The 23,154-nt window shown below is 47.4% G+C and overlaps 1 protein-coding gene across 3 annotated transcripts in view; it reads left to right on the plus strand.

Moving 5' to 3' along the window:
• The first annotated feature begins 216 nt into the window (after window positions 1-216).
• CD151 (CD151 molecule (Raph blood group)) overlaps window positions 217-23,154 on the plus strand; it is a 39,978-nt gene continuing 17,040 nt past the window's right edge. Inside the window, exons 1-2 of one of the 3 annotated variants that reach the window (XM_065635021.1) lie at window positions 217-339; window positions 18,949-19,068. The gene's annotated coding sequence lies outside the window, so the exon portion shown is untranslated. Of the gene's footprint in view, window positions 340-9,636; window positions 9,767-18,948; window positions 19,069-23,154 lie in introns of those variants that run through there. The other 2 variants (XM_065635022.1, XM_065635023.1) reach the window with 2 other exon arrangements.

The following is a 23,154-nucleotide window of genomic DNA, read 5'->3' on the forward strand; positions in this document are numbered from 1 at the left end:
CGTGCACAGCTCCGGCAACGCCAAGCGCTCCGCCACCCTGCCGCGGGCACCGCCGAGCCCGCAGACCTCGCAAACCGCCGGATTTCGGGGCGTTTTGTTTTGCAGGAAACGAAAAAAAGCACGAGGCACGAGGCCACGCCGCGCCAGGCGCGGGCCGGGCCGTGCCGGAGGGAGGCGCCCCCCGCCGAGGCACCGCCCCGCGGGGCGTCCCGGGCCGGGCCGGGCTGGGCGGGCCGTGCCGCCTGCCATCTCTCGGTGCCTTCCCTCCCTCAGAGCGCGGCAGGTTGGGGCGTGAGTCGGCTCTGAGAGCTCCGGTCTGGCACGGCTCGGTGCGGAGGGGTGAGGCGGGGCGCCCCCACAATGGCGGCCGACCGGGGGGGCAGGGCGGGCGGGGGGCGCGGGCGGCCGTTGGCGGGGCGGGCGGGCCCCTACGCGGCCGTTGGCGAGGCGCGAACGCGGCCGCAGGGGCTGTGGCGCGGCGGGAGAAGGGGCTGAGGGCGGCGTGGAGTGGCCGTGGGTGCTGCCGGCAGCCCGGCCGGGGCGGGGGCAGGTTGAGTGCTGCCCCAGGGCCCCGTTTGTTGCAGCTGGGCTCTGGCGCTCTCCTCGCCCGCCGCTGCCTCCCGAGCGGCGCGCTGGGCCTTGAGGCGGCCCGGCCGTACCTGGCCGCAGTCACCGAAGGGCAGCTCGACTGCAGCGCTGCTTCGCTTCCCCGTCAGCTCCCAGTGGCACTGTACAACTTCACAGGGCTTGGCTTTTGCATTTTTTTTAAAGTGTTTTAACCTGTTGCAGGCGGGCGGGGGTTGATGGGTGGTGTCAGAAGCTTTGCCTTGTGCATGCCTTAGGAAAGGTGTTCTGAATGTTTCCGTAGTTTTGTGAAATGATATTTATCTCCTTCTGCCTTTTTGTTCAGTTAAGTCTCCCTGTTGCACCAGTGAGACTTGGTGTTTATGTTGGGCTTCTAGGACCATGTGAGGCAGAGGAGGGGCAGAGCAAGCCCTTGTTTACTGCAAATTCTTTCATTTTCTGGAAGCTGGATCAGATGGGAAGCTGAAGGTGATGGGTTATTGTTGCACCATGGTGTTACTTGCCATCGGGAATCTTTCCCAGTAGCCTTTGCTCCGTGTCATCTCATGAACGTAAACTGTTGTAAATTTAAAAAGTCCTGACATTTCCTGAGGGCTTCTGTAATCAACCTCTTGCAGTATCCTGATGAATTTTAGCAATGACATATCTTTATTCCAGGCTGCTCTATAGCATCCACTAAATTATGCTGCTTCAGTTCTTTCATTGTCCTGCAGCACTTCCTGGCTTGCTCTTAGAGTTCACATGGTGTCTGCTAGAATAAGGGTTAATTAAAATGGCATCACCTGTCAGAGATAATGCCCAGTGGTGGCCATTTTGTTGAAACAGTTTTGAAAAAGATATCTTCCGCCAAAATGCATTTCCTTTGCCATCGGCAAGGCCATCGCCGAGGTTCTTAGGGAAGTTTCTGGTGTGCTGAGATATCTGCCGCTTGGTATTGTTGAAGCTGAAGAATCTCTTGTTGTGTCATTAGTCAGACAAAGGTCCATCCCAGTCCTCCTGTGCGACTCTCACTGCTGCCAAAGGTGACTGAGCTCAATTGAAACTAGAAAAGTTGGTGCAGAAGTTTCAGTGTAGGTATGTTGGGGGCAGCATCGCTTGTGCTTTACCCGAGGCATCTGGTGACAGGTCCCTCTCAAAGGCATAATGCTGGCTTGCATAGGTGGGTTTTGTCTCTGGTTTGCTAGAACTGCTCTTAGGTGCCAGTACTTTGAGTCAGATATCCTTGCTGAAAGCTTGGGTTGTGAGTCAGAGGAGTCGGCAGCTTTTGAGCTCCTCTACAGAACTATCCTGAGATCACATCCTTGCTCTGTAGTTTATCGATGATGTCTTTGAGTTCCCGACCTGGTTATCTTTCTGTCTATATGCTGTATTTCTGTAAAAAGCATGTTTTATTCCAAACTGTTGCATATATCAATTGTCCAGTGGCTTTGTTTTGTTTTGGTTTTTTAAATAATGACTTATCTTCTTGGTGGAGTCCTTCTGCAGCGGAGAAGAATGATTCCCCCAGTTGCCTGGTCAAAGTCCTGGCAGTCCCTGCTGTATGTTGACTCCAGTAAACAATAAGAACATGCCTTTTCTATGTGCTTGAGATAATGTGCCGTATATGACATCTCATTTTACTCTGGAGTCTGAGGGAGGGAGTCTGTCCAGTGGTATGTTTTGTGGGAGCTTAACAGTCAAGTTTTCTTTCTACTGGCTCAAGGCAAGTGTGTTAAAGGAGGGTTTGTTCTTAGTGCAGAGAGCATAGCACTGAGTAAGAGGAACTTTGACAATCCAGTTGGGGCTGTGGCTCTCTTGGATCTAATACAAAAATCATCAGAAGAGTTAGCAGCGAGTACCAACCCAAGAAGATTTTTCTCCGATGCTTTAGCTTCCTAGCCCCATTGTGCAGAAAGGAAGTCTTATGCCAGTTTGGAAGTGGGCAGCACACTGAGGCTTCTCTTGAAGTACAGTAGGGCACAGACAGCCGAAATCTTGGCTCTGCAAAAGGTATTTTCAGTGCAGCCCCTGAAAATTTGTGTCAATGGGTGTGAGAGATTCTTCAGCAAGGGGGTGGAAGAAAGCTGCTGGTATTCCCTTGTCAAGCAAAAACACTAGGTGGGAGTGGCTGATGGAGTGCTATCTATCCCCTTTAGGAAGTTTCCAGCAGGCTTATTATATTATTCCCAGCTAATAAAAGTTGTAGTGCCACTCTGGCTGTTCCCATTGCACATACACAGATCAAGCAACAACTCCCTTCCTCATGAGACAGCCCTGAAGGGATTGACTGCTGAGCTGTGTCTCTTCTAGTTGGGTTGTCCCACAGGTAAATTCACTTGTTGCTTCTACAAAGTTTGGCTTCTGTTTCAAGGAGTGCATTGGGCTACTTCTTATGCATAGGAGGAAAATACATTTATACATTTATTTGTACATGTAACTATCACAATGTATGCCTGTATGTGGCAAACTATCCTGGTTTATGTTTCCAGGTGATTTGGCCACTTATAAAGCAACTCTGTTTTTCTCGTGCCTTCTGTTTAAGACAGAAGCTTAGAAAGATAAAAGGTGGATGGACTGACTCTGAAAAAGGGAGAGCTTTGATTTTTCTTGTCCCAGTCTACTACTACCATCCCCAGTGGCCTAGTCAGTCTTGCTCTTGAAACCTCCTGAGAAGATGCTCTCCTATGCCCCACCTCTGCTCTCTGCTTCTGGGTGGGACACTGGGTTATCTCCAGCTCTCCCTGAGCATGTACACCGACAGCTAAGCCCATGGAAAGCCTGAGGGAGGGTGACTCCTGGAAATTACAGGCTGTGAGGAACAGAAACCGTAGTCTCCATTGTTGTTCAAAAACCTTCAAGATGCTGAAGTTGAAGGCCAAGTCTTCTGTCTCACCTGCTCATCCTTCCTTCCAGACCCTGAATATTATTTTACTTTTGCCTCAGCAAAGCCAAAATGAACAGTGTCATTGTTTGTAAAATAGCCCCCTTTTCCCATTCTTTTTTGTACATGCACTTTGGCAGAGCTTTATCCCGGGATGGTGCCAGTCTTCCCAATCTGTGAGAAATGTGCTTTTCCCTGGCACCCTATGCCTGAAGCCAGAGGGTGCAGGGAGAAGCGAGGAACAGCAGGGCTGCAGGATGGAGATGAGGTGTTTTGTCACTTCTGTGGAGAGCACCTCATACCATCCCTCCCCATGGCACAAAAAACATTCACTGCCAGGTCCTCATGGCAATGATCAGCACTGTAATAGCAGCACTGCCAGTGCTCTGCTCTGTCCCGCCTGCCAGACTCCTCTGCTTGTGATCTCAACAGGCTGGCATCCCAGGGAATTAATTCAATCAGCCTTATTAGTCCTCTGTCCTGGCTGCTGGACAGTAAAAACTGGGCCATGTGAGCAGGAGGATAATTACAATTTTGCATTCCTGGTATTGCATGTCAGAATAAGAGGTGTGTTTTGGAGTCTGGGCCACATTTGGGTATGACCTGCTGAAAGTGTAACTGGTTCCTATAGAAGGATGTAAACATGAGTAGCTGCCATGACACATGCCAGCTGGGGTTTTCAGAAAGTTATTGGTATTGATTTATCAATATATAACTATATGTCCTCATTTCGACTGGGATAATTTTCTTAGTAGCTGGTGTAGTGCTGTGGACTAGATTTAGAATGACAATAATGTTGATAAAACACTGATGTTTTAGTTGGTGTGAAGTAGTCAAGGTCTTTTCAGCTTCTCACACCATGTCAGGTGCACAAGAAGCCGGGAGGGGGCACAGCCAGGACAGCTGACCCAAACTGGGCAAAGGGATATTCCATACCGCGTGATGTCATGCTCAGTACATAAGCTGGGGGAAGAAGGATGGGGGCGGGGGGGGGGTGGTGTTCGGAGTCATGGCATTTGTCTTCCCAAGTAATCGTTACGTGTGGTGGAATGCTGCTTTCCTGGAGATGGCTGAACACCTGCCTGCTGATGGGAAGTATTGAAGGAATTCCATGGTGTGCTTTGCTTTTGTGCAACTTTTGCTTTGCCTATTAAACGGTCTTTATATCAACCCATGGGTTTTCTCACTTTTCTGTTTCTCGCCCCCATCCCACTTTGGGTGAGTGAGCGAGTGGCTCTGTGGTGCTTATTTGCTGACTGGGGTTAAACCACAATGATATATTTGTGTTATATATATATATATATTTGTGTTTATTTCATGCGTAGTTTTGATGCCAGCAGTGCTGGACACTAGTGGAGGCAGGACACAGGTTTAGTGGGATGAGGAATGACATCAGGAACTACATTCTGTGAAGGTTAACAAAGGGGCCTTTGACAACTATTTAAATTGATTTGGGTGTTGACCCACAGCTGCTGTTGTCAGGGTCTAGCTAACCAAATGTGGTTTTAGTTGCACAGGGAGTTGCCCAGTGTGCATTGCTTTTTCTACCTGCTGAGCATGTGTGTAAGAGGTGAGTGCATGAGAGGGAGTGAGGGAGCATGGAAGAGGTGGGATGTGGCACGGTGTCTGAAGAGAGGTAGAAATGAGGCATGTGGGAGGTGCAAGAGGGGATATTGCTCAGACCCACGTGTTCCTGGCAGCAGTAAAGAGGCTTTGTAAGGAAAAACTGAGCCATAAATAGGTGACATAAAATGTTTGGCACTGACCGTTGTTTCTTATCTATTGCTGGTACCGGATCTGAACACAAAAGGAGCAAAGTTCATTTTTCCAACTCAGGTTCTCTTTCCTTTTGTAGAAAAGGAAACAGAGCAGCAGTGAGCTGCTTTTAAACAGAGCAGTGGGGATCTGGGGCAGTGGAAAGTGTTGTGAGGTTCTACCTAAGTGCCCATGCTGCAGTGGAGTTTGTCCCTGTAGCCGCAAAGTGGAAGGTGCATGCTCCTAAGAAGCTGTGGAGTTAGGCTGAAATCTGCAATGCGTTTCCCAAATTTCTTTGCCACTATAGGACAGGGACAGGTTGAGAGAAACAAACATAACCTGGAAATTTTGTGGGAGAAAGATCTGGCTGTGCTGTACCAATGAGTAAGGTGAAAATATGTCCTGGTACCTTGCCCTGGAAGGCTTTTGCCCCAAAGCAGACAGGAGAAGGACCAAGCAGGTAATTACTATGTTGCATTCCTGATGTTGCACAGCAGAGTAAGAGATGTATTTTGGGAGCTGGGCCATGTTTAGGTATTATCAGCTTTGTCCATGTTTCCAACCTTAGTTCTTCTTGCTTGTGGGGTGGTTAAAGCTCTCCCATCTGATCTGGAAAAGTGCTGTACAGCTTGGTAGGTGCATTTCAGACAGTAGTGGACTAAGTTTTATACGGGACTGAAAGTGTAGCTGGCTCCTATAGAAGGGCGTAAGCATGAGTAGCTGCTAGTAGGGGCAGGAAACTGGTCTAGTGGAAGAAGGAGGGGCAGTCAGGAGTTACGCTCTGTGAAGGTTAATGAAGGGGTCCTTGGCAGTTTTTTCAGTACAAGTGTATGACTGAGCAGCGTAGCTGGAGTATGAACAAAGAATTCTTAGGCTCCTTCACTGATGAAATCCAGTTAAAACTGGGACTGAGAGTGGCAGTAACTTCTGGGGAGATGTTTCTGTTTTGTGTGAAGTGTATCATGTTTTGGGCCTCGCTGACCTGTTATCTGCCAGAGCAACAGCCGTGATGCCTGCGTGGTTGTGTTTTCAGGGAGTGCTCTGATCCTCAGTGACCACCACACTACAGCAATAAAGGAAATAAAGGGGAAGGACAGTTTTGGTCAAATTTATACTCTAACAGAGCCAGCAGGCAGATGCCAGCCATGCTGGCATTTTTTGCATGCCAGCCAGTGAGTGGGACTTACGGAGTGCCGGACGAGGCAGGCGTGAGTCACAGCTTGTGAATGTCAGTTATGTCTTCCTAGCTTGGGTGTAATCCAGAAGGGAGGAATTCATGTCCCATATCTGCTCCCACACCTTTCCCTGGAAACAGAGGTGATTTGTTATTTTTCTCCGTGGTGGCTGTAAGCTGCACGCAGAGCTCCCAGGGAGATGGTGGGGTGCTGTGTGTGCGGTCACAGCGGTGTACGGCCAGCATAGCTGCAGGCACACAGACGTGTGTGTGGCAGGTGCTGCCTTGGAGCAGCCACCTCTGGAGCAAGAAGAGACCTCAGGTGTGTGTTCAGTGCTGTGTATATGGGAAAGTGTTGGAATTTGTGCTTGTGGGTTTGGCAATTGTAGCATGGAAGGAATGAGTCCAGTCCTGTGTGGAAGTACAACTTGCTGAGGAGTGGAGCTGCCAGTGAGCTGGAAGCTGTGATTAGTTGCAGGTCCTGCCTTGTTATATGGAGTAGCCCTGTCCCATCTTTGTGGGAGACTTGGCTTAGGTGAAAGGTCTGCCAGAGCCAAGATGAGAGATTTGATGTGATGTCCATTTTACCTTGTCCACTTGGAGGGTTTTTGGAGGTACAAATTTCCTGTTATGGGGAGGACTTCCTGTATTTGAGGAGGAGGAACTGTCAGGCTGGTTTCTGCACCTTTAAGTCCCAGTTTGCTGGGTTTTTTTTCCTCCTCCTGAGCAGGGAAAGAGTATAAGCACCCAGCTGCGCTCCTGTGCAGTACCTGGGGAATGGGGCTGCGCTCAGCCTCAGAGATGGGCTCTGGAGAGGCAAACAAAAGCCTGCTCTGTCCATTGTGCACTCCCCAGGCCTTACCTCCCGTGTGTGCAGTGTATCTTGAAATAGGAAACGGAATTTAGACCACTATGCTTACACCAGCAAAAAATCCTGGTTGCTGATGTCCCTGAGCCTTTTGCTCTCACAGTTCATCAGACACAGGGGAAGTGTGGGTCCTGAATCACAGGTGTGCTGCAAGAAGCCTGGAAGGAGGAAAAAGCAAGCACAGTTGCAGAGGAAAAACTCTTTCACTGATGTCACTAGCTTTACTTTGGCTTCATCTGTCTCCCTGTGGAATAAAACTCCCTTGTATAAAAAATGAGTTTTATTCTTTGCTATTTCATCAGGAACTTCAACAAATTTTTAGGAAAAAGGGAGAGAGAAGCCAACTTAGATGAGAGCAGTGAGAGTATCCAAATTAAATTATTGTAGTTATATCAACGTAATTCTTATCAACAGTATATTTATATATGTGTAAGTGGGAAGCTGGTTTCCCTGTGTATGAAGGGCATAACTGCTGCAGATCAGCAGTATCCTCCCAATTTTTGACATTGATAACCATGTCTGGTCAGCCCAGGTCCCTCTCCCTGCATCACCCTGACCAAATAGTCCTTTTTATTTTCCTGTGTCTGTGCACATGGTAGTGGTTATCAAGGCAGATGCTGCTGCTGGATGCAAATATACCACTGCAGTGAGGGGTTTTCTGGGTGTCAGGAAGGTGGTCCTGACAACCAGAGTGGTCAGTGCTGAAACACACTTTTGTCTGAGGTCATTACCAGGAGGATTATTTTCTGTGCCAGAATTGCCCTGGCTACTTCCAGCATTAATTTTAGTTTTATCTAAATTCTTCAAAAGCAGTAAGTGACTTTTGTTTTCTGGGTTCCTCTATCCCTTGATATCCTAGAGGGACCTGATTTTCACAGTGGTCATTTAGTATTTGGTGAAACTCAGGTCAAAGTGAAGGTATTCAGTTTCTTCAGAAACTTTTGGCTGTGTTGTTCCTGGATTTTCCCTGAGTATTTTTTTCTTTTAATATTTAAGAACTTAATGAGTGTCTTAACCTACAAGCACACCTTGTTGTGGACTGCTTTTCCCCTCCTGCTCACTAATGGCATGGGATGCATGGGTCTGCTCAAAGCCAGATGTTTGCCGTGTCTCTGTCTCTTAGATGCAGAGCAAAATGCTTTGCTGCTTTCTGCTGAGCTCAAAGTAGTCTCAATACTGAGCCATTACGTGCCAGTAATGTTTGGAGAGGCTCTGGAGGGAACAAAGTATGTGGTGTGTCCCATCGCCTGAAGTCATCTTGAGCCTTCCTGATGCGTGAGGGTTAATCTAGGGTTTCCCAGAGTTGTAGAATGAACTACTTTTAGCCTTTAAAATTTTAACCTTTAAAATAACAGGAGACCAGATGAGATGGTATGGTCCCTCTTGACTTGAAAATTGACCTCCAGGGCAGGTTAGGGGGTGTGGGAAGGCTTAAGTTTCAAACTCCTTTCAGGTTTTCCTTTAGTGAAGTTTGTTCAGGTAGTGCTAGGGTAACCTGAGGGTGGGTTGGTGGAGAAATACCCTGCAGGATTTCCTGGCTTCCTTTGAAGTCAAACTGGTTTATGCTGACATCTGTTAAAGGAACCCTTTTCCAGTTATTTATTCTTGCCAGCTCAAAGTGGAGTGGATGATACTCTGAGACAAACTTGCCAAAGTTTCTGTACTGGTTATAGCTCTGTACCCTTTGTGGAGAGCTGCCCTTTGCCTCTGTTTGTTTGAAGCGGTGGAGGGGACCTGAGCAAGCCCAGCTCCCAGTGCCTCTGCATGCAGACCAGTGGAGCGAGGTGTTTCAGGGAAGTGGTTGATGGCCTGGGGCTGTGGGATTTTTTAGAGCTCGTTGGTTGGCCTCAGGGACTCCTTTTTATCTTTTCCCCTGCCCCCAGTCTTGGCAAAGGGCCAGCACATAATTCCCTTGAGACAGCCCTTGCCTCCTAGTTATTTATTCACATGCTGGTGCCTCCCTGTCACATTTGCAGGCTAGTCTAAAAACAGCTGTGTAAATGGTTTTAGCAGAGTCATTAAAACCTGCTACACAAGAGCAAGGGGAAAGGGGGAGGAATGCTTTATTTTTGGCTGGGGGGTTGATTTTTACTGGAAGAATGATCCTTTTCAAGGCAGCCTTAAGCAGCATGGATTGAGTGTTGTTTCCAGCATTGCTCCTGTAGCAACAGGAAAGAGACAGCTCCTGTGAACTTGGACTTACAGCTCTGGGAAATGAAATGTCATTTAATTTGCCCTTGACTATGCTTGATATTTGATCTGACTCTAGTAAAGTGTTTTTAGCTCTGGAGAGGAATATAATTCCTCAAAGCGTTCAATGATGACTCCAAAACACGCTTGGAGACACGGATGTCAGGGATATATAAGGACTGATGGTCAGAAGAGACCTCTTGGCCATTCCCGGCACTGCTGTTAGTGAAGAGGGTAATTCCAGGTGCGAGTGTTCCCACATGAGGTGGCTGTCCTGGGGAGGAAGGAAGGCTCCTGAAGATGTCACCGGTATCTCTCTATCTGCCATGCTGAGGTAAGAGCTGCTGTCGCCCGTTCTGTGGCTGCATGATGGTCCCTTTTCTGTCCATGCACTGGGGCGCTGCAGAGTATGTTGCCCCATTCCTAGGACCGCAGGTACCAGCTCCGTTACTGACACACTGAGAGGATTTCTCTGGCGTGGCTGGCTCCAGTCTTGAGCTGATCAGCAACATGGCTGACACGATAAGACCACTAACCTTATTTTCCATGGTCAAATCCCTTCTCAGCTGCTTTTAAAATGTGATCTTTGTGGAGTTGAAACTGAGTCAGCCTGCCTGGGAGAGATCAGTGGGCTGAGTCCAGTGACTTTTACTTTGCTTGTTTACACCTCAGGAAGTGGGAACAGGAACAGCCTATTCAAAGCAAAACAAGTTTTGTACAAAGGTAAAGCTGGTGCCATCTTTTTGTGCACTTCTTGCTTTGTGCTATCTGTCTGAGGCACAGACAGGGCAGTGCTAACAAGTAGCTAGAAAACTTGGCATTTTATAGCTTTGTGTTCTGCAATGTTATTCCAGAGGACAGAACAGCTCAGCTGATGGAGGATGGATGTTGAGATGTGAGGAGAGCGAATCCACTCCTTCTCTGCTGGGAGAGTCACTTGATCTCTTTGTGCTTGTATTATAATATGATATATTCTTTTCTTTGTTGGGATGCTTCGAGGAGGCAAAGGATCTTTCAGGCAGTGAGATTGCAGAACATTGTGTCATTTAGAGGCTAGAAATGTACTCCATGGTGTGTGCTGGTTTGATTGAAAGCGAGTTAATTTTCTTCATGCAGGTAGACACCTTTCTTTTTTGTAGCTAGCATGATCTTTGTTTTGATTTAGTTTGAGAACATTAAGATAGCACCCTGGGACAGAGTTAATGTTTTTCTTCAAGTACCTTGCCAGTGTCTTTGAGTTGGAACAAAGATAATGTAAGAACTTAGGTGTTGCCTGGGAGCCAAGGTCTTTCTGGCCCCTGTGCCTCGAGGCAGCTGGGAAGGGGGCATGGATGGGACAGGCCTTGACCGACATCCAGGCTGATCAATGAGAATATGCCATGCCATTTCAGTCATGCTTCATATTCAAGGAGAGTTGGTTTTTCTGGCTACAGAACCAACCCCCTTCCGCTTCTGCTCCATTTCAGTGGAGTTCTGTTCAGGAGTTCTTTTGGTTCGGCCTGTTGCCATCCTGCTGTTTTGTAGAGGCCTCTGGGCCTTTCTGCCTTTTTCCTTCTTCCTCCGGGATTGGCTGTTCAGGACCAGCTGACGTGCGGAAACAACTTTACAACCTATAAAGTCATAAAACTTTACAACTTGCAAGGTTATAAAGTGGTATGTTTATTCGACGTCGGGTGCATGAAGGATCATTCCTTTAATGTTGCACGCACCTTCTAACAATAGAAGGTGTGCTTATATACAGCAAGGTGTTACATATTCATAGTAAACCCAGGTACGGCTATACATATTCATAACCTTTCCCCGAGAAGGCGGTTCTTATTAAAATGAGTCCCAGGAAATCATTTCCATAGTCCCCTCCTTGACCCCTCCCTGTTGCGCCTGCGCAGTGTCGCCTGGTGGTCTTGAGGAGGAGTCTTTGGATGAAGGCTCCTTCAGCTTCATCACTGAGGAAGGGTCTTTGGATGAAGGCTCCTTCAGCTTCATCACTGTGAACTTTTTACCTTTGGTTTGGTATGCTGAATTGACTTAAACCTAAATTGCCAAGTCAGTTGAAACCAGATTGATGCCCTCCTTTCTGCTGTAAATCTTTGTTGTCTCGTCTCCTCCAGGTTACATCTGGGTTCTGTAAAACTTCTTATCTTTGCATTCAATGAGGCTCTGTGTCTTAACATAGTACACAAAACTCTAGGCCCTTGCTACATGGTTAACCCTTTAATTGTTAGTTCCCTGTAACACAGCGTTCTCTCTTCCTGGGACTTGCTGCTCACTGCAGACAGAGTTTGTGAGGAATTGCATTGAGTATCTTTTACTTTATATTCTATTTTCCATTTTATATACATTATTATTACTAGTAGCATGGTAGTATTGTTTTATTAAACTGTGCTTATCTCAGTCCACGAGTTTCTCCCTTTTCAATTCTCTCCCCTATTTGGGGGTGGAGGGAGTGAGCGAATGGCTATCGTGGTTATATTGCTAGCTCCAGTTAACCACGACATGGTGACACACCAGCTGCCTGCCCTGTCTTCCAAAAACTGCGGCACATGTTTTTGACAGATTTAACGTCCTGTGATTTGTTCGTGAGCTCAGTGGGGTGAAGATCTTGGCTTGCCATGGGATATGCACCTGATACTCTGGGTAGGTAGAAAATCTGCTCCCTTTTACCTAGTTACCTTTTCCCTGCAGAGTTTTGTAGGGAATGAAGCTGGAAGTACCTCTGCAGTGAGACTGCAGTCAAATTTTGAGTGACTGTGCGCCAGCTACAACACAGAGCGTGTTCTTAGGTTAATCTTTCCCTAAGCTCAAACCACTGTGTAAAAACCCAGCTATTTGTAGGGAGTGAATAAATGGTTAACACTGCTGCATTATTTGGAAAGCACTTTGAATTCATGTGCAGAATTACCTGGATAGGCTTTGTGGAGGCTGGGAGGATTTTTATCGTCACAGGACTTTTAGTGCTTGTTGGCCTGGCATGGCAACAGGGCAAGGAGTTTTGTGAGCGCTCCCTGAAAACACTGAGGATGCAGTGGCTGCTTTTCTGAGAGCTGAACTGAAAATGAATGTAATGAATAGGAAGGGATCAGGCAGAAAGCTGATTCTGCACAAACTGTTTTGTTTAGAAATGTGGTTTAATACTACTGGTAAGTTCTCCAGTGCAGACAAAGCCTTGCTTTAAAAAAAAACCAAAATGGGTAAAAACACCAAACATCTATAAACCCTGCAATGCCCATGAACAGAGTTGGTAAAATAGAATTTAAAATACTAATAGCAGGCTGCACTGAAGAGTTTGTCTTGTCTGTTGGCTAACCCTGACATATCTGAATTATTGTTCCTCGTCATGGCAAACCCTCATTGCTGTGAGCTCTCTGGAAACACACACCAGGCACTGATTTCTGGTGCTCTGAGTGGGAGAAAAGAGATGATTATTGTTCCTCTCCTCGGTTCAATGACTAGCGAAGTGGTTCCTGTATATAAATAGTGTAAAGCACTTTGGGATCCTTCAGGATAAAGGAGGCCTTTATGAGATACAAGAGGATGTTGTTTGACGGAGTTCCCGTTGGTTGCAGTGTGTGCTGGTCTCTGGCTGCATTCCAGCTCCCAGTGGGGACCGGGTGCTTGGAGCGGCCCTTTGCTTTCCTGACATACCACTTCTGGGAGCAGTGTTCCCGGGCTTTCTGCTTTCAGGAGGTGGCTGGCTGTGTATATTTTGTTAGGACCAGCAAGCCTTGTGAAGGGTTTTTTGTTTGCTTTGTAGTGGAACAGTGCTAGAACACACACACACACACACACATATGCAGTCTTGGGCGTGCTTGATCCCTCTTTCTTTCTCTCTCATGCCTTTTTTTTCTTAATGGTTGTGAAGCTGGTTCTACACTAAAGTCCCTTTTATCCTCGAGGATCCCTAAGCCAGCCGTCACCTCACCCAGGTTTGACTAACCCTCTCATAAAACACTTAATTTGCAGGCATGTGTGTTATGCTAAACATGTAAATCCTTGCCGAGTTTGAAATTTATGTTCATTTCAGTAAGTCCTTCCCCTGGAGAGTAAGCAGTCACAAAAAATGAGCAGAAAGCCTAAGTACTCTTCTCCTGAGAGACAGCTCTTGTCTCAAAGAGCAGCCGGCTCCTCAGGTGTATTAGGCAAACTGTTCCTCACTGGATACCTGACTATCATCAAAATTAGCAGGAGTTAAGGGTCTGCATCGCTCTTGAGGGGTCTATTCAAAACACAGCAGCTTGAGACAGGGTAGAAGAAAGGAGGGATTTGGCAAGCGTCCTGAGGGGCGATGCAGGATTGTGATACACCTGTGGAGATGATGCCTAGACCCAGAGGGTGTTGAGGTGAGACCCTCCTAAACACCCAGGATGGGATCTTGGCCTATCCTCTCTTAAGTTTTTCAGAAAGGTCCTCTCCCAGTTGAGAGGTAGAGCCAAGCAGGGTCTGCCAAAGATGGCCAAGAGATCTTTTTGTTGAATGTAGGTGGCTTTCTAAGTTGTCTCCACCTCTCCTAGAACCATCTTGCACGTTCCTGGTAGGAGTAGGTGTAGTGGCTGGAAAACATTGCTTTGTATTCTTCGCTCCTCAGCAGCCCCTAAAATGCTTGGGGCAAGTTTCTTTTGTACTAGGTACTGTACAGTCAAGGAAGATGACTCCATGCCCTCAGGAGCATGTAATCAGTTTAGACAACAGGCAGAAGAAGATAAAGGCAGTTTCCAATCTGTGGTCTGGGGAATCTCATTCAGCAGTGCCAAATCATTTCAACTTCCATGTGACCGGTCAAGGAGGAGGGTTTTGGACCAAAATCTGTTCTGTGTGGCTGCCCCGCCCCAAATGTAAATGATGATTCCTGAGAAACAGCTTCCTTGCCTCGCTGGATGTCTGGCTTGTGTTTCGCCATCTCCCCAGCCATAGATGCACAAGTACTCTGACTTTCCAGCACATTCAGACATGCTGAGGTGGAAGGCAAAGTGTTGAGCTTTGCATTCTGGTTCCGCCTCCTCTTCTGAAAGGAGAAGAGTATGGGAGCAACATGAAGCAGATGGATAAATGGTAGGGCACAGGGGCTGCTTGAGAAGAATTTGGGCCCAGCCTTTGGGTCTGAAGATGCTTCAGAGCTATTGCTTGCTTTGCAGGTGACCACACTGCCTGTGCCTTCCCTCCTCTCTCCAGTTACTCAGAAAGGCCCCTTGTCTGATCTTTAATTGGTGTCTCCAGGACGTTGTTTGGCCTGCTTCTCAATGGCTCAAGTGCTGGGATTTCCACTGTTTCTCTCAAGAGGTGTTTTTATGGTCTAGAGGCTACATAGTAATGTGAATCAACACGTTTCTAGCTCTTACCAGAGCATTCCTTTCCATAGTGAATAGAAGCAGGGCTAATCCAAGCTGATTATAAATGAAGGTGTGTCATCAATACTATGCTATGTAAAGGCCTGCAAGGAACCTCCCCTTAAAGATAACAGGAAGTTAAAATGGTTATGAATTGCGTTAGATTTGATCCACTAATAAAAAGTGACTTTTTTCTCTTCCCAGATGGTTTGTAAATACCCCATTATGCCACCCAGGCAAGTCAGGAAGTATTACTGCTTCCACACCCTGGTACAGGCAATAGATAAGAGTTTAAGCCTTAGGCTGTGAACTAAGTTAGTGTCAGGGTGTAGGTCAAGTGATCATTAGTTCAGTATCCCAACAGACATGTTAGGGAGGAAGAATTACTATTCTCTTCCTCTTGCCATCCTGTTGCCTGCAATTGCAATGGAAACAGATTGCAGGGAGGATTGAACCTGCCTGCTGTGGGATGAGGGTGAGATGGCTGATGATGTGGCAGTACAAACAATTACAAAAAGTTTGGAACTCTCTGTCTTAGAATATCAGGGGACGGAGTGGATATTTGAGGCCATTTTCCAGTACAGCAGCCTTATGCAGCCTAGCTGCCTCCATAGAAATGACAAGCCATGGGACAACAAGCCAAGGTTAGAGGGACGAAGTGCTAGCAAGGGCCCTCAGGCTGTTGCTCTGTGATGTGGTGGGTGTGCTAGAGCACACTTAAGTCTTACAGAGATGAGTCAGAGGCTCCTGAGGTAATAGGAGCCAACAGGGAAAAGACAGCAAGAGATGAGCACGAATGAGTCAAGATCTGCTGGTCAAACTAAAGGGCAAGAAGGAAATGCACAGGCAGTGGAAGAAGGGCTGGGTATCCCGGGAAGATATCTTGGGACACTGCCTGGTTGTGTAGGGATGGCATCAGGAAGGCCAAGGCACAGCTGGAGCTGAACTTGGCCAGGGACGCAAAGAATAATAAGAAGGGCTTCTATTTGTCTGCCAGAAAAGGAAGGTCAAAAATCGTGTACCCCACACTGCTGATGAGCAAGACTGGCAAAGTGGTAACAACGGACAAGGAGAAGGGTGAGATACTCAACAACTTATTTGCCTCAGTCTTCACTGGCAAGCTCTCTTCCTACGTCTCTCAAGTGGATGGACCTCAAGGCAGGGACTGCGGGAGCAGAGTCCCTCCCACTGTAAGTGAAGATCAGGTTCATGACCACCTGAGGAACCTGAACATACGTAAGTCTTTGGGACCCGATAAGATGCTTCCCAAAGTCCTCACGGAATTGGCTGATGCAGTTGGCCAAGCCACTCTCCATGATATTCAAAAAGTCATGGCAGTCAGGTGAAGTCCCCAGTGACTGGAAAAATGGAAACATCACACGCATTTTTAAAAAAGGGTAGAAAGAAGGACCCTGGGAACTACTGACCTGTCAGCCTCATCTCTGTGCATGGGAAGATTGTGGAACAGATCCTCTTACAAGCTATGTTAAGGGACATGGAGAACAGGGAGGTGATTTGAGATAGCCAGCATGGCTTCACTGTCGCGGTTGAGACGGACGAACGACATAGACCAAGTTCTTCCAGGATGAAAGTAGTAGATGCCATTTATTGCCACAAGTGCATTTTTATACAGTTTTACCAATTCATGTGTCTCTTCACTATTGGTTACAAGTTACAGCAGTAACATTTCATTGGCTAATTTTGCTGTCATCAGTGTTACTCTTCTACCCCCTTTTCTCTCACGGGTACACCTTAATATCTCTGGATACTCCTTTACTCCCGTCTTTCTCATGGGTAGGCCTTAATATCTTCAAGGCTGATCTCTGTTCCCATACCCTCCGTCAGGGAATCCACGGACCCACCGTAGTCCCCCACACTTCACCAAGGGCAAGTGTTGCCTGACCAATTTAGTGGGCTTCTATGGTGGCATGACTACATCAGTAGACAAGGGAAGAGCTGTGGATGTCATCTGTCTGGACTTCTGTAAAGCCTTTGGCACAGCCCTCCACATTATATTATCTCTAAATTGGAGAGATATGGATTTGACAGATGGACTGTTTGGTGGATAAGGAATTAGCTGGATGGTCGCATTCAGAGAGTAGTGGTCAATGGCTCGGGGTCCGGGTGGAGATCAGTGACAAGTGGTGTCCCTCAGCGGTCTGTACTGGGACCACTACTGTTGAGTATCTTCATCAATGACATGGACAGTGGGATTGAGCACACCCTCAGCAAGTTTGCAGATGACACCAAGCTGAGTGGTGCAGTTCACAGGCCTGAGGGACAAGATGCCATCCAGAGGGACCTGGACAAGCTCGAGAACTGGGCCTGTGTGAACCCCACGAGGTTCAAAAAAGCCAAGCAGCATGTCCTGCACCTGAGTCAGGGCAACCCCAGGTATCAGTACAGCCTAGGGGTTGAAGGTATTGCGAGCAGTCATGTGGAGAGAAGGACTTGAGGGTACTGGTGGATGGAAAGCTGGACATGACCCAGCAATGTGCACTTGCTGCCCAGAAGGCCAATGGTATCTTGGGCTGCATCAAAAGGAGTGTGGCCAGCAGGTCAAGGGAGGTGATTCTGCCCCTCTACTCTGCTCTGGTGAGATGCCACCTGGGGTACTGCATCCAGCTCTGGAGCCCTCAGTACAGGAAAGACATGGACCTGTTGGAGAGAGTCCAGAGGAGGCCACCAAGATGATCAGTGTCCTGGAACACCTCTCCTGTGAGGACAGGCTGAGAGAGTTGAGGCTGTTCAGCCTGGAGAAGAGAGAAGACTCTGGGGAGACCTTATTGCAGCCTTTCAGTACTTGATCGAGGCCTGTAAGAAACATGGGGACAGACTTTTTAGTAGAGCCTGAAAGAGCGTAGGTTCAGGCTAGATATAAGGAAGAATTTTTTTCAATGAGGGTAGTGAAACACTGGAACAGATTGCCCAGAGAAATGGAAGATGCCCTGTCCCTGGAAACATTCAAAGTTAGGTTGGATTTGGCAACCTGATCTAGTTGAAGGTGTTCCTGTTTGTTGCAGGGGGGTTGTATTAGATGACTTTTAAAGGTCCCTTCCAAACCAAACCATTCTATGATAAATGTAGTAAGGTTGCAGAGAAATAACTCCTCTTAAGTTTGAAGGCACATTCCTGTGGCTTCTTGCTTATCTGAGGCAAGTATTGTGCATTTACACTGGAAGGTTGAAGCCTTGCTCTAGGAGGGCTGGCAGTGACAATGGATTCAGGGGAGCTGTTCTCCAGAAGAGCTTGCTGTGGTGCTTAGAACCTGTGTCTTAATTATGCTTCACCAGGGATAGAGGCTGAAGAACACAATGACTTCCTAGTGTGCTTTTTCTCTGCAGGGGCCCTGCTCTGGTTTGTGCTTTATATCCTGGGGCTTGTAAGCCCTGGGAGCAGAGGATGGATGTATCCATTGAGTTCTGGTACTCTCTGGCCACCTCTTGCCTCTTCCCTGCAAGCTCCCATGGGAGGGCTCGGAGCAAAGATCACTTGGAGGTACTGATAGCAGCTAGTGCAGCTTCACACTGCACAGAGGGTCTTCTTTCTGAGCTTTCTCATGGGGTTACTTTCAGGCCTTTTGCGCCAGAATGAGCTGTTGTTGTGGTGCGTACACAGCCTTGACAGAAATGATAGCAGCATTTGCAGTATGCAGCAGTGAATATAAATGTGTTCTGACAGCTTGTTATCATAAGGTCTTCACACTCCCCTCTGCTACAGTTTGGCTCTCCCCTGTTATCCAGTGCACAGTTTCATTAAATGCATTCATTAAGTTGTATTCTGAAATCGTGCACACTCTGTTAAAAGGAGGACTTGATGGCAAAGCGTATTATCAAATATTGATTTCCAGAATAATCTTTGACATAGTTCAAAGGTGAGGAGAGGCTTCTTAGCAGAGCCTGTTAGGATAGGGTAACGGTTTTAAACTAAAGGAGGGGAGATTCAGGCTGGACTTGAGAAAGAAATTTTGTACAGTGAAGGTAGTAAAATACTGGAATGGGTTGCCTGTAGAAGTGGTAGATGCCCCATCCCTGGAGACATTCAAGGCCAGGCTGGACGGGGCTCCGAGCAACCTGATCTGGTTGAAGATGTCCCTGCTGATTGCAGGGGGGTTGGACTAGATGACTTTTGAAGCCCTCTTCCAACCCGAACTATTCTATGATTCATGATTTTCTGCATCTCTTTTCTTTTTCAGCTTTCCGCTTTCCTGAATCCAGCAGAGGACCAGAGACAGCAAGAAGAGAGGGGTGGAAGAAAGCACTTGAAGAGGACTGAACATTTGCATTGGTGCTGTGAGCTGCTTTGGTGGTGAAAGGTTAGTGTGAAGGGTGTTGACCCAAGTTGGCCATCGGTTTGAGGTGGATAAGGCACTCAGTACTTGCGTAAATCAGAGGTCCTCTCCTGGGAAGGCTTTACTTAATGAATTCTGGCTGCTTTCTGGGCTGTATGAGGTGTGCTGGCAAGTTGATAAGTAGCTGAAAGCCTTTTCTGAGGATGTTCAGTGGGGCAGGTAAAGTGGTTGTGGTAGTATTTTCATCTTACAGAGGGGAAACTTAGAGAGGTCATGCTTTCAAAGATCGGACTTTAGCCTTGCTGGAGAACGAGGTTTTCAGTCAGTTTGCTGAAGATAATAGGTGATTGGCCCACACCTGCGTTGCAGATACCACATACATCTCCTTGCTTTGTTTGCTAAGAGCTGCCTCAGGGTCAGGGTTGTCTGGCCTAGCTCAGACTGCAGTGTAGCCAAACCTTGCCCTCCAGGCCAGTAGTGTGCCCACTGGGTGCGTGAGGTGGCTGTACTGGCAGCGGGCTGACGATGTTGGACTTGCAGCCCTTTGGGAGCTGCACTTTCATAGCAGCATAGCTGCAGCAGAATTTCCTGCAGCTTGTCTTTCTGGTGTGTGTTGGCAAAGATGTTAGAAGTTATCTCACTTCTGGCATACAAGTTATCTAAGAAATAGACATCAGTGATGCATTGGATTAAAAATTCAGTACTTAAAAATAATGATGCTTTTAATGGACTGGGAGCTATTTCATTTGCTTTGGCATTGTTTCTTCCCATCCATCAGATGCTGCTTTCGGGCAGGTAGTGCAGAAAAAGCCTGCAGGCCTGGCTTTCTGTGCTGTTTAATTAAGTACTGTTACTGTGCAAGTTGAGGCAAATGTACCAAGCAACGTTTGTGATGACTCAATGAATGTCTAGCCAGCAGGAGTGTGTGTGTTTGTGCATGCCACGTGCTTTCTGAGCTGGGATGTGGGTGTGTGCCTGTATATGCCTTCGGGCCTGCAAATAAAAATACAGTGGTCTGATGTGGGATAACCAGACCAAGTCCTACCATTGAGATTTTAGGTGGCTCAGCACAATGAAGCAGCTGTTTGTGCAGTGCTTGTCTTCCCAGGTCTTCACCATTGGGAACTGGAGCCAAACTGCTCAACTTCCGTTACGTTCCTGTTGTCCCGTTTGTCCTTAGGGGGTCTCAGTAGGATGAGAGCCCAAGAAAATGGGATGGAATGTTTTCACTTTTGGAGTGACCCCTGCCTTGCCTGATAGTCATGCACCGTGTGTTCTTACCCAGCTGGGAGATTGTGGCTTGCAGTCAGAGCAGGAGGAGTTCACTTTTTTTTTTTCTTCTTCTCTCCTTCTCTCCTTCTTCTCTCCTTCTCGATGTTCGTATAGGTGGGTCATCCTTTTCTTCTTGCTTGTCAAGTAGGTGCTTCAGTATTGCTCCATTCTTTCCTACTTCATTACTAGCGTCTTGCAATCTTTGAAGTATTTTAGCCAGCATGGCTCCTAAATGGTTGCCAGAATCACTTTACCAGACAATCCTGTCATTGTAAGTGTGAATTTTACTAACCCCAAAATAGGTTATTCCAGTTCACTGGCCAGAGTAGCCTATACTGGCAAAGGCGCTTTTGAGGCAGTGCAATTGAGTTGCGTAGGGCTTTTGCCAATACACCAATCACCTGGAGCCTGTCATGCCTCACAGCTGGCATTCCTGTCAGCAGGGGTACTCAGTGAAGATCCTTACAGCATCACTGGGTTTAGAGAAAGATGAGGGTACTGTGTTGGGGAAGAAGAGCAGAGGCAAGGGGCAGACTAAGGGACTTGCCCAGGGCAATGCACAAAGTCTGTGTCAGAGTGGAGAACTGGATTCAAACTGTTCAACCTCCACTTTCTTGAATTAATCTTCAAACTGTTACACTGAGTTTGTCTGAGTTCTGTCACACTGAGTTTGTTTTTACTCGCTTCTTTGTGTATTTTGTTTTAGTTAGAGCATTATTTCTCCTTGTTGCTTATATTGCAGTATGTGTGGGCATAGCAGGAACCTGCTGTTGATTTCTGGCAAATTACATAAAAATACCTCTCTTCATTGTATGACTAAGTTTCACAGCTTGTATCCTATGATTGCTTGCTTAAATTTAACTTGCTGATGAAGCTACTGTCTATTGGACTGAACCAAGAGAACTTCCTTTTGGAGATGCTTTTGGTCTTCTAACCACTTTTTCAGTTAGTAAAGTGCTTCCCATTATGAAGCTCATGTCTAATTAATATTTTTTTATGCATTTGTAAATACAGCTCTGTGGCATAGCTTGCAGTTTTCTGTCCACTGGAGAGCTTGTTCGTAATTATCAATAAGACCTTTGCCTTGGTGTTCTAGAATATAACCGTGTGTGTTAATTAACATTGCTGCTTCTTGTCTGGTTTCAAGAGCGATTCGTGTACTTGTGAGGGTCTGTTATGAAGATGACTAAAGCCAAGAGACCCTGGTCACGCCAGTGAATTTGGGATGAGGCCTCCCCATTGTTCATCCCGGTGTTGTGGCACATATCAACACCTTTGTGCTTTTTGGGACCACGAGGCTCAGAGCCTAAAGTCACCCTTAGCCTGCGAGGCAGGTTGTGGCTCCCCTCTCCACTGCCTGGGCTCTTTGGCAGAGGCATTTCACCGCTGTCTCCTGCCCTCACTTGCTTTCCCTGATGACCAGCGTAGCTCCCTAAAGCCTGACCCAGTCTTTGCAGGTGACGGGAGGCAGCAAGCCACCCTGTGTGAGGCAAGGAGCACAAACATACAACTTCCAAAAAGAGGATCTGGAGAGAGCTGCCTTTCCCCAAATAGCTTGCTGGGTGGGTCAATAAGCATGCAGAGGCAGCCAGTGCCATCAGCTCTGCTCCTGGCAGGGAAGGACAGATCAAACAGGAGACAGCCCTGATTGCTTTCTGATTCATGGCCTGCCGTCCCAGCATGAATCTCTGTGCTTTATAAACGTGCAGCTGTTCTCTGCCAGCTTTCTGGGAACAGACAGATCCTCTCCTCCCAGCAGCAAAGCCAAGCTGCCTGAAAGGCCTGTACGCGATGCTCGGCAGAGCAGGACGTGCGTTCTGGGGGGGTTTCAGACTGACTGTCATCAGTGCAAGTGTGGTCTCAGATGTGTGTCTGCCCAGTCCTCACCCAGAACAAGGTGCAGCTTCGTCTGTGATTTCTGAGCTCTCAGATTGGAAGGAAGGACAAGTTAGCATCCCTTGCTAGGGCCCAGCACCTGCTGAATGGTGATACATGGAAATACCTGTAGTGGCTATTTTTTGAGCAGGGGGATGGGAAAGGTTCTTGAAATTCTCTGGAGCAAGAGGGAAACTGGGCCATGGAACCAACACAAGGGCAATAAGCATTGTTACCATCTCCTGGCTGTCAGTGATATTGAACCAGAGTCAGTCTCAGCAAACCTGTGGCGCATTTTCCTCTGCATACGGCCCTGATGCTAGAAGGGGTGGGCAAAAAGCCAAGTGTAGCCCTTAGAGTCTGTTACTGGAACACATCTCTCAGGTCTGGGCTGAGGTACCTATGTTGGGTTCTGCACGTGTGTGTGGCTGTGAGAGCCTGCATTGCTGCTGCCATTCCTGTTCTGTGGCTAAATGAAGCCTCTGGGAGCTGTAAATTTGTCACCTTCGATGAATGTTGCATTCACAGGCTGTCTACTCAGCAGACCACCAGCATCCATTCCTCCCTGCTGCCCTGGGCCTTTTTGTGCTGCAACATGGTAATTAATCTGAGCATTGCTGGAGGTTCTGATCTCTTCTGAAGATAATTCTGAAGAGTAATTCTCCTTGATAGATGCCATCATCTCAGAGCTGCTCCCTTTGCCAGTGAAACAGCCTTCTGCTGCCAACTGTTGTTGCCAGATGTTATTCTAGAGAAAAATGTTTTCTTGTGAAATGGTGGTGGGGGACAGACATGAGTGGGACTGCTGGCATACTCTCACCCTTGCCTTCCCTGTTAGCTTCATTTATTAGTTTCTAAAGCACAGGCCTGGCTGGGGTTTTTGAGCGGGCTGGCATGAAGCAAAAAGAAACAGTTCCCTTGCAAATAAAATACAATTATGCTGCAGAATGAGCAGCTGCTGTT

Source organism: Caloenas nicobarica, chromosome 5, assembly GCF_036013445.1.
Source record: "Caloenas nicobarica isolate bCalNic1 chromosome 5, bCalNic1.hap1, whole genome shotgun sequence".
Lineage (NCBI taxonomy): Eukaryota > Metazoa > Chordata > Aves > Columbiformes > Columbidae > Caloenas > Caloenas nicobarica.